Source organism: Carettochelys insculpta, chromosome 2 (genome assembly GCF_033958435.1).
Source record: "Carettochelys insculpta isolate YL-2023 chromosome 2, ASM3395843v1, whole genome shotgun sequence".
Taxonomy (NCBI): domain Eukaryota; kingdom Metazoa; phylum Chordata; order Testudines; family Carettochelyidae; genus Carettochelys; species Carettochelys insculpta.
In genome coordinates this window covers 132,933,748-132,944,906 of record NC_134138.1, presented here as the reverse complement: position 1 = coordinate 132,944,906, position 11,159 = coordinate 132,933,748, and the positions used below count along the sequence as shown (strand labels likewise).

At 42.8% G+C, this 11,159-nt stretch overlaps 1 pseudogene; it reads left to right on the top strand.

Moving 5' to 3' along the window:
• Positions 1 to 375: 375 nt before the first annotated feature.
• LOC142008286 (zinc finger BED domain-containing protein 5-like) lies at positions 376 to 5,369 on the top strand (annotated as a pseudogene).
• The last annotated feature ends 5,790 nt before the right edge of the window (positions 5,370 to 11,159 follow it).

Below are 11,159 nucleotides of genomic sequence, written 5' to 3'. Positions count from 1 at the left end.
TTTGAAGACAAGCCACAAGGCATTGAAAGACAAGCCAAAAGAGTTTTTTGCTGCCAGACTTCAATACTTGAAATATGTGAAGCTGGACACTACTGGAGCACTTCATCAGGAGACAGCAAAACTGGTGGAAGCATCTTAGGAGCTGCCACTACTCATTGCCAAAGCAAAGAAAGCACACACAACCATACCGACATTTGTGAAACTACTTACTGAGTGCTACAAATATTGTGGTTGGTGTCAAAAGCCAGAAAAAGTTCTCAAACATTTTGCTCTCTGCTAACACAGTGAAGCGTCACATTGATAAACTTGCAGAGGACATAAAAAGGTAGGGGGGGGAAAAATAAAAGCTTTTTTTTCTTTCTACAGTTCGGTGTGATGATCTTACTAATGATTGTTCTGACCCTGCTGGGAACACGAGACTCCCTTCAGCATCGCTTTCAGGTTCAGTGGAACACACAACCCCACTCACCACAACCAGGTGATGATCCAGAGAGAAAGAATGATCTTAAAAAGTCCCCAGTGGCCGTACAGGTGGAGGATAGCAAAGGTCACGCTACCACAGCTGCGAAGGAGGATGAAGGCTTCAGTGGACAGGAGTCTCCCAGTTGTCATGGATTCCAGGCTATTGGACCTGAGTCTTCTATCCATCAAGAACTATGTGGTGGCTGCAGTACAACAGTCCCCCCACATTAAAAGAAGTCATGCACAGAAGTCTTCCCCGGTGCACTACTCACTTAAACTTAAGCCCTACAGTGGCTGATGAATGGCAACAGGAGCAGGATTGTGAAATCTGGAAGCTTTTAGTCATGAACCAGCAAGTAGGCTGTGGATGTATGTGTCCACCGTTCTGTTTCGAGGACTGAGGTGGTAGACAACAGTCCGGCTGCTGCATCCATGATTGAGCAGCCCTATTTATGATCCACTCTGCTCACCCCACACTGGGAGGGGACCAGAAAAGATGCCCTAACCTTAGTCCACCTCAATCCCCCCTGACTGGATAACTGCCTCCAATGGGTTCACCTCCATGCGGTCAAAATCAAACATTAGCTTTGGAACATGAAATATTCAGACTCTAATGGACAACCCAGATAGCGAGCAACCCAAAAGATGCACAGCAATGATCACCCATGAACTGTGACAATTCAACATCGATATTGCTGCTCTGACAGGAACACGTAGACCAGAAGGACAGCTAAGAGAAGAGATCAGAAGGAAGAAAAACGAATACATGGAGTAGGATTTACCATCAAGAACAAACTGACAAAGATCCTATCTGAAGACCCTGTTGACATCAATGAGCATCTCACAATTCTCCACATGAAGTTTGCCAAAAACCAACAGGCAACTGTCATCAGTGCTTATGCACCAACTCTAGACACCGAAGATGATATGAAGGAGAAGTTCTACACCCACCTGGATACAGTCCTGAAAGACATCCCCAAAGAAGACAAGATTGTTCTCTTGGAAGATTTCAATGTCAGGGTCAGAAGAGATGCAGATCTCTGGCAGACTACCGCTGGGAAAGAAGAAGTTGGCAACAGCAACTCCAATGGAGTGCTCCTCCTTACAAAATGTGTGGAACACGAGCTAATCATCATGAACACCCTGTTCTGCCAGAAAAACAAATTTAAGACCTCATGGCAACATCTTTGATTGAAGCACTGGCACCTCATAAACTATGTCACATCCATGCTCAGGATTGGTGTGATGTCCTTCTCACACGTGCAAGCACTAGTGCTGCTGACTGCTGGACTGTTCACCACCTTATTCGATCCACAATGGTGATTAGGATTGTCACCAAATGGGGAAATCAGAGAAAACATAGCTGATGAAAGATCAATGTATAAGGCTTGAAGGACCCCATCAGATGAAGTGACTTCCAGATAGCACTCCAAAGGAAGCTGCCGACAGCACGCCCTGAAGATGTGGAGGAACACTGGTGTCAATTGAAAAATGCCATCATTGGAGTTTGTGGAGAAACCATTGGCTACCAGCCCAGGAAGCAGCAGGAATGATTTGATGAGAATGATGTGAAATTGAACACTTGATTGAGGCAAAAAGGAAAGCCTTTAGGGCTCATGAAAGCGGCATCAATTGCACAACGAAGAGAAGCTCACACCAAGGCCAAGGCTTAAGTGCAGTGTAAAACAAGGACTCTGAATAAAAACAGTGGTGGACTGAGAACGTGTGAGAACTCCAGCATCTCACAGACATCAACGATACAAGAGGTTTCTTTGATGCTACCGAAGCCATTTATGGACCAAGAAACCATGCAATCAAGCCTCTGAGATCAAAGAATGGTACGCAACTCTTGAAAGACAGTGAAGTCATTGCTTCTCACTGGAGGGAGCACTATAATGAGCTTTTGAACTGCCCCTCCACTGTGGTCCTAATAAACCCTTGACCAAATCACTCAGCAACTGCCTTGAGACAATCTTGCAACACTTCCTGCCCTAAGTGAGGTCCAAGCTGCAATCAAAGTGATGAAGTGCAAGAAGGTAACCAGACTGTATGGAATCTCCACGGAAGTCTTCAAACCGGGTGGGCCAGAGCTCCACAAACATCTCCACCCTCCGATTCTCATGATCTCGGATAGGGAAGAGATGCCACAAGATTTCAGAGACCACATTGAGCATCAGTCTTTTCAAGAAGGGAGACAAGTCGGACTATGGAAACTATCATGTCATCTCCTTCCTGGCAACATCAGGGAAAATCTTAGCTCAAATCCTTGCAAACTGACTCCTGCTGCTCTCAGAAGAAATTCTCCCAGAATCCCAGTGTGGCTTCCAACCATTCTGAGGAACAGCAGACATGGTCTTCACTGCCCGGCAACTGCAAGAAAAATGTCGTGAACATGGCCAAGGCTTATATATGAGTTTCATTGACCTGACCAAACCATTCAGTTGAGACAATTGTAGGACCCTGTGGACCATCCTTTCAAAGATCAGCTGACCCAAAAATTCATTAGCTGTTAGTGATTAGCATTTTAAGGCTGCTTCACGACAACATGACTGACACAGTATTGAGCAACAGCAGATCCCAAAGCAACCCCCTTGAGGTCAAAACAGGAGTCAAGCAAGGCTGCGTCATTGCCCCATCACTGTTCTGCATCTTCATCACCATGACCATTCACCTCATTGATGGAAAGCTTCCAGATGGTGTGAAGATTGTCTATAGAATGACCAGGAAGCTTTTCAATCTCAGGAGCCTAAAGGCTAAAAGAAAGACCTCCACAACCTCGATATGGCGCTCCAGTGTGGATGACAACATGATTGTTGCTCTTTCTCCCACAGCCCTTCAGACCATCTTAAGTGCCTTTGCTGAAGCATATGAGAATCAGCCTCACACTGAACATCAAAAAGACCAAGGTGCTCTACCAACCTTCACTGATGAGACAATTTTCTGCACCTTCTATTGAAGTCAATGGAGAACTGCTGGAAAATGTGAAGCACTTCCCATACCTTGGAAGTCATCTTTCCACTAACGTTGATGTTGATGTGGAAATCAAGCATTGTCTGAACCGTGCAAGCTCTGCTTTCACTCACCTGAGACAGAGGGTCTTTGAGCACCAGGACATCTATGCCAAGACAAAGCTCTTTTTATATCATGCCGTGGTTGTTCCAATGCTACTATATGCATGTGAAACCTGGACAACAAACAAGCATCATTTGAAGGCACTTGAACAATATCAACAATGCTGCCTCAGGAGAATCCTAAATACCTCTTGGGAGGACAGACACATGAACACTAGTGTTCTGGAAGAGTCAAACATGACCAGTATTGAAACCATTATCATTCATCAACAACTTCGTTGGACTGGTCGCATGGTTTGAACGTCTGAACGGCAGCTCCCAAAACAGATTCTGTTTTCCGAATTGCAGGAAGGACAGAGGAGCATTGGGCCCAGTGGAAGTGATATAAGGACAAGCTGAAGGCACATGAAAAAGTGTTGACACTTGAGATAAACTTGCCCAACACCATCCCTAGTGGAGAATGGTAATTGGTGAGAAATCCCACCGCAGTCCAAGGTATGAGAAGTGCTTCACATTTTCCAGCAGTTCTCCATTGACTTCAATAGAAAATGCATGAGATTGTCCCCTCTGTGAAGGCTGGTGAAGCACCTTAGTCTTTTGAGTGGTCCCACCACAGTGCAGACAAGGAGAGGTGGAGAAGAAGAAAAGAGCCTCAAAAACTGCCCCGCACCCCTCCAACAGCTACCAACTCCTGACCTTTCTGTATTAAGATCCGCAGCTCCAGAACTGGGCTGATCAGCCATCAATGGATTCACAAATAGGACAGTGACATGAAGCTGTCCTACTTGTTACTGAGTGACCACGAAGACCACTAATAAAGGTCAACGCTATCAGCTGCTCGCCTATTCTCCATTTGTGGATGATGGATCTATGAAAGAAGAAATGCTTTTCCTAAAAGCATTGGAGACCACGTCAAAGGCTTCTGATGTTTTGGCAAATTTCTGATTTTTTTCAAGAAAATGGTCTTTCATGGGAAAAGCTATTAGGTATTTGAATTGACAGTGCCCCCGTGATGCTTTGCTCTCGATCTGGATTTGTAACATTGGTCAAAGAAAAGAATCCAGCCATAACTGGGAATCAGTGTATCATCCACAGACAAACCTAGATGGCTAAGACCCTTACAGATGACCTATGTAATTTGCTGAAATTGGCAATCAAAGTTGTCAGTTTTATGAAGAGGAGCATTTTAAATACAAAGCTTGTTGCAGCTCGTTGCACAGATTTGGGAGCTGATCATAAAGCTGTCTTGCTTCATACGGAAGTCCGCTGGCTCTTGAAAGGAAATATGCTGAGGTGACTCTACGAACTGAAGCATGAAGTGAAAATTTTTCTCCAAGGTCACTAAAAAGACTTGCATGGGGCTTTCACAGACAAAACATTTTAGCTTTCACTGGCATACACTTATGGACATTTTTGAAGCTATCAACAACCTCAATTTTAAACTGCAAGGAAGAAATGCAAACATCACTGCTCACTACAATGCAATCAAAGCTTTCCTGGAGACTATTCAGCTTTGGAAGTGCCGACTTCAAGAGGGAAACTTTCTGTCATTCCCTCATCTCAAAGACCTCCTAGCTGAAAAGGAAGATCTTGTTCAGAATAACCTGGATCAAAAGAACAAAAATCATGTCTCATCTGAAGTGCCTTGCTGAGGAGTTCATGCACTGTTTTTCAGATGCCGCCTTGGATAATCTTGTTTGGAAGCTGATGCGAAATCCATTCAACATTGATGTGGATTCATTGCCAGACCCTTTGCAAGAACAAGCTATCGAATTGCAGTGCGATTCAAGTGGAAAGGATAATTTTGAAACCATGAATCTGGAAGAGTTTTGGTAAAAGAGCTCACTATTTTTCACAAAGCTAAGGAAGAAGTCCTGTGTTCCATCAGTCCCTGGTTTTTGCAAAGCTAATTTTTCAACTCTCACTGTACAGTAAACCCTCAGTTTTACAGACCCTGATTTAGTGACTTCGGGAATAACAGACATCCACCAGATCCCTGTTGTTCCTGAAGTCTGCTTAATCGAGGTCCATAAAATCTTAAGTCATTTCTCCCCACCCCTCAAAAAAAAGTAAAGGACTTACCAGCCACCGGAGCTGCTGCTGCTGGAGCTGCCACCCACTCCTCCCACTGGGGTGGGGTGTGTATATGGCAGAGGACACTCGTGTATGTCCCCACCCCTGGTGGGAGAAGTGTGTGGTGGTTCCAATGGCAGTGGTGGCTCCTGTAGCCATGCAGTGGGCTCTGGAAGCTTTAGCTGCATGGCATGGGGGCAGCTCCAGCTACATGCCCCGGGGTCCCCTGCAGCCACGCAGCACAGGGGCAGCTCCAGCCATGTGGCCTAGGGCTCCTTGCAGCCTTGCAGCCCAGGGCTCCCAGCAGCCATGAGGCACAGGAGCAGTTCCAGTGCAAGTGACACTGGGCTCTGGCTTCTCTAGCAGCAGGTGAGTAGCAGGCATTTTTTTGGCGGGGCAGGGGTTGGGGCTGGGAGAGCCTGGCAGGAGAAGGCCTCAGTAAACCCTTGACTGAACAGATTTTCAGGTTTAACAGATATCTTTTCCCTGCATTAGTCCATTAAATCGAGGGTTTACAGTACGAAAAGAAAAAAAAAAAAGTGCAATCAGCTGGAAGTGGAAAGTGACTTGTGCTGTTTTCTTTCATCCTTTAACTCTGGAATTTCTGAGCTTGTGATGGAAAAACAGTATCATCCATCTTGTTAAATTAATTTCACTCAAACTGATTTTATTTGCTTAAATTTCTGTTTTTCAAATTTCTCTTTCATCTACAAAAATAAGTGACTTTGGTTAACCGTTAACTACCAGTATGTTGCTGTCTCATTCTGTTTCCTGCAGTGTAGTCATGTTTTAGATAGGGACAGAGACATAGCTGTGTTAGTCCCTATTCTAGCAAAACAAAAACTTTTTGTTTTCACGTTTTAGGTAGTTTTGAAGTGGTTTGAATTTGAAGCGTTTTTGTGATATACTATATTATAAGTGTTGAATAAAATATATACACTGACATTTTTGTTCATTTGGAAATTTTCAATAAAATAAAATATTTAACGTTTTTATACCTATTTTTCAATCTTTCCCACTTGCACCAGATACATGGGTAAAATAATTTTGAGTTAATTGGTCATGAACAATAATATAAATATACACGTGAAGGGCTAAATTTATAGTAATCAAAAATGGGAAGATGGGTATGAGGGTTTTGTGAAAACCAAAAGTGAGGTATCATGTCAAAAAGCTTGGGAACCACTGAATTAGAGAGACAATCTGTTACTTCTTCCAGAGCACCCATGGCTTTTCCTACCCCTTCATACTTCAAGATTCCTTCCTGTTGCTAACAGTTCCTGCAATGTACTCAGCCACCTCAAAAAAAGTCACTTCCCAAAATATATGGTGCAAAATGCTCTGAGACAGCAGCAACAGTTAATTCAGCTTGTTTTTGCCCTGCCTGACCTGCGCTCTGGCCAAAAGGGCAATGGTCTTATGGCCACCAAACAATTCTAATTCAGCCAAATCCCCACGGAGGATCTTTTGTTCATTAAGCAAGTTGTTCCAAACTTCAGAAATTTCTGTCCCAGTATTCCTCCATGCAGGAATGGCTTGGCCATTCTCCCTGTCAGACTTCGTCAGCCAGGCTTTGAATTAGCTAGTTTTACAAGTCATGTGGGATAAGTAATCACTGTCTGGGAAGCAGCACCTTCATGAGTTACTTGTTGCTTATCCGACTCACAACTAAAAAATAAGCATTTCCTTCCATTCAAATTAATTCATAATTTTGCAATGTAAACCACATCCCTTTATTTTCTGGCCTGTATAAAACTATTATCTTCAAAGCATATGTTGCATGTTTTCAAATCTGAATATGGAACAAAAACCCACTAAATTAATGAAAGTTGATCTGAAAGCAAAAACCAATATTTATTCATCAAAACTTGCAGGACAAGGTTAATATTAGAACTAATATGCAAAGGTAATTCTGCAAATGTCATCAGGAAGAAAAATTAGTCTGAATCGATATACATGTAGTTTTTGGTTTGGCAGGGATATGACACGCATTTTCCTCATGCAAATATCCATGAAATACATAACACATAGAGCTCCTAAGAATTCCCATGTCCCTGCCATGTTATCAGTCTTGTACACTTTTCATGTCAAGTCATTTAAAACTTTAAATGTTAATACATTTTCCATATATTCAATTTTACAATGAACAGTAATGTTACCTCACATTAAGGCCATGTTGCATTCATGTCACTGTGGAGTTAAATCCTTGTACTTTGTATTCACCGTCAGCAGAGTCTCTTCTGAAGTAGAATCATAGAACACTAGAACTGGAAGAGACCTCAAGAGGTCATCAAGTCTAGTTCCCTGCCCTCTTGGCAGGACCAAACACCATCTAGACCATCCCCGATAGGTGTCTGTCTAATCTGCTCTTAAAGATCTCCGGCGATGGAGATTCCACAACCTTCCAAGGTAATTTATTCCAGTGTTTAACCACTCTGACATTTAGGAAGTTTTTCCTAATGTCTAATCTAAACCTCCCTTGCTGCAGTTTAAGCCCATTGCTCCTTCTCCTATCCTCAGAGACCAAGAAGAACAATTTTTCTCCCTCCTCCTTGTAACCCTCTTTGAAGTACTTGAAAACCACTATCACGTCCCCTCTAAATCTTCTCTTTTCTAATGTAAGCAAGCCCAGTTCTTTCAGTCTTCCCTCATAGTTCATGTTCTCTAGACCTTTAATCATTCCTGTTGCTCTTCTCTGGACCTTCTCCAATTTCTCCACATCTTTCTTGAAATTGGGTGCCCAGAACTGGACACGCTATTCCAGTTGAGGCCTAATAAGTGCTTAGCAGAGTGGAAAAATGATTTGTCACGTCTTGCTCACAACACTCCTGTTAATGCATCCCAGAATCATGTTTGCTTTTTTTGCAACAACATCACACTTTTGACTCACATTTAGCTTCTGGTCCACTATGAGCCCTAAGTCCCTTTCTGCGGCACTCCTTCCTAGACAGTCACTTCCCATTCTATATGTATGAAGCTGATTGTTTCTTCCTAAGTGGAGTACTTTGCATTTATCCTTATTAAACTTCATCCTGTTTACCTCAGACCATTTCTCCAGTTTGTCCAGATCATTTTGAATTATGAGCCTATCCTTAAGCAGTTGCGACCCCTCCCAGCTTGGTACCATCTCCAAACTTAATAAGCGTACTCTCTATGCCAATATCTAAATTGAAGATATTGAATAAAACCAATCCCAAAACAGATCCCTGAGGAACCCCACTTGTTATGCCCTTCCAGCGTGACTGTCAGCCATTAATAACTACACTCTGAGAATCTTTGTTTGAAGTCTGAAAATATGTGGTGCATAAGCCCCCAACCTGGCATCAGTTCAGATGCCTAATGCTTGAACTTACTGTAAAATTCCATGCAAGAGCACAGATGATAAGTCAGGATTTAAAGGCCAGCTTTTCAAAAGTATTTAGGTGCCATTGATTTCCCATTGCTGTTTGCCATCCACATAGCTAAAACTCTCCTCCAGGCTCTCACATGATCTCACGTCTCAATTTCAGCAACATCATGTTCTCTGGCATTCCCAAATGCAGTCTGGTCTCGCTGTCATCCATTCAGAAAGCTGCTGCAAAGAACATTTCCCTAGATAATTGCTTTGCCCATATCATTCATCTCTTGGCAGTCTTCAGTTTCCAGGCCCTTCATGGCATATCCCTATTGCATGGATCATCAGTTACTCAGCACTGAAAAGTTCTGGAGATGGTATGCCTTGGATCCCCCGTGGTGGCACGAAGTGTGTGGCTTGTTGCAGTGCTTACCAAGTTATGATGTTCCCTTCGTCATCTTCCTCTGGATACAAGCACCAAAGAAGTACTGAAAAGTAGACTCTCTAATCACCTCTAATTAGTACACTTGTTAAATTTTCCAACAAGCACCTTCACGTTTTCACCCATGCTTCCCCCCACCCGTAACTGAGAAAAATTCCCTGTTAACATCTGCAAAAAACTCATTATCTTTCTTCAAAAACCTTCCTAAAAGTTTTCTTTTGCTATGATGCCTACAAAAAAAATTGACACTGGTTAGTTAGCAGCTGGCATGCTGAGACACTGCTTCCCTAGGGTTACCATATTTGAGCTTTCAAAAAAGAGGACACCCCTGCGAGTGTGTCTGTATCAGTTGTATTAATATGTTATACAGGTTGAACCTCTCTTCTGGCACACTGGGGACCTGACTGATGCCAGATGAGAGAATTTGCCGGATGACAGGAGGTCAATGTTTTCTAGCACATTACCAACACTTCCACTACCTATTGGGCTCTTAGAAGAGATGTATGGGCAAAGTACAGCTAAATAACAGCACAGAACACTGAGAGCTAGGACTGGTGGCTGTAGACAAACTTTATGGGACCACACGAAACTTGGCAATACCCCTGATAAGTGGTCATCCGCCTTACTGAAATCATGCCAGATTAAGGATGTTCTCCGATGAGAGATTTCTGGATTAGAGAGGTTCAACCTGTAGTATATATAGTACATTAATATAACATGAGTTGCTAGATACTGATACAGTCCCAGTAAAATGTGTCCCTAGCGTACCATACTGACCAATATTGTCTCACAATTTCCTTGTGCTGCCCTATTGATAATAATCTCTTGTATTGTGCTTAAGTTGTAGACTCTTTGCAATGAGGTTTATGTTTTTAATTCTTTGTTTACACAGCACCTCACACAATGGGAGGGAAGGGGCATGAGCCAGGACTATCAAGCCTAGATCCTGCAGTAATGCAACAAACCAACAATAAAAATACCAAGCATGTCATATGCAGAAATAACGTAAAAACTCAAGAGTTACAAACTCCTCAGGAATGTTCATAACTCTGAAATATTCATAGCTCTGAAAAAACATTATGTCTGTTCTTTAATCTAAACATGGACTTAATCCATCTTTGAAACTACTATGCAGAAGAAGAATGCTGCTTGCTCTTTATTTTTAAGTAGTTTATGTTTAGCACTGTATTGGCGGGGGGGTGTCAGTGGCAGATTAACATAAAGGCAAAAGGGGCAGCTGCCGCTGGGCCTCCATAACTCCATTTTGTTTAACCAATTCGCTTTAATGGAACAACAAAAATGTGTCGTGGCACTCTTATTTTAAAATTAATTTGAGTGTAATTTTATTATACATCATGAGTAATTGTAAGCATGAACAGATTCTAAATCATAAATAATGACATTATATGAACATTTTAATATGTTGGGGGGGGCCTTGTGACTGTGCTGTCTGGGGGCCCCACCTTTTCCTAATATGCCCTGGCATATATATGTGTGTGTGAGTGTGCACACGCGCGCACTGCCACTTGATAATGTACTACCAGTTCCAAATGAGGTGTGTAGTTGACTGGTATTGGTAACTCTGAAGTTCTAATGGCTTCTGGAGCTGAGCACAAGCAGTGAAGGGAATGAAATGTATTTTGAGGTGTGACCTACAGCAAGCTTGCAGAGGGGAAAGGTTAGTGCAGTTAAGCCGGTAAGCCAGCTAACCCCCCTGTGGGTTTTCACTTTAAATGGTAATTGAGTCAAGTAAGGAAAAGAACAGTTTTCCCAGCTG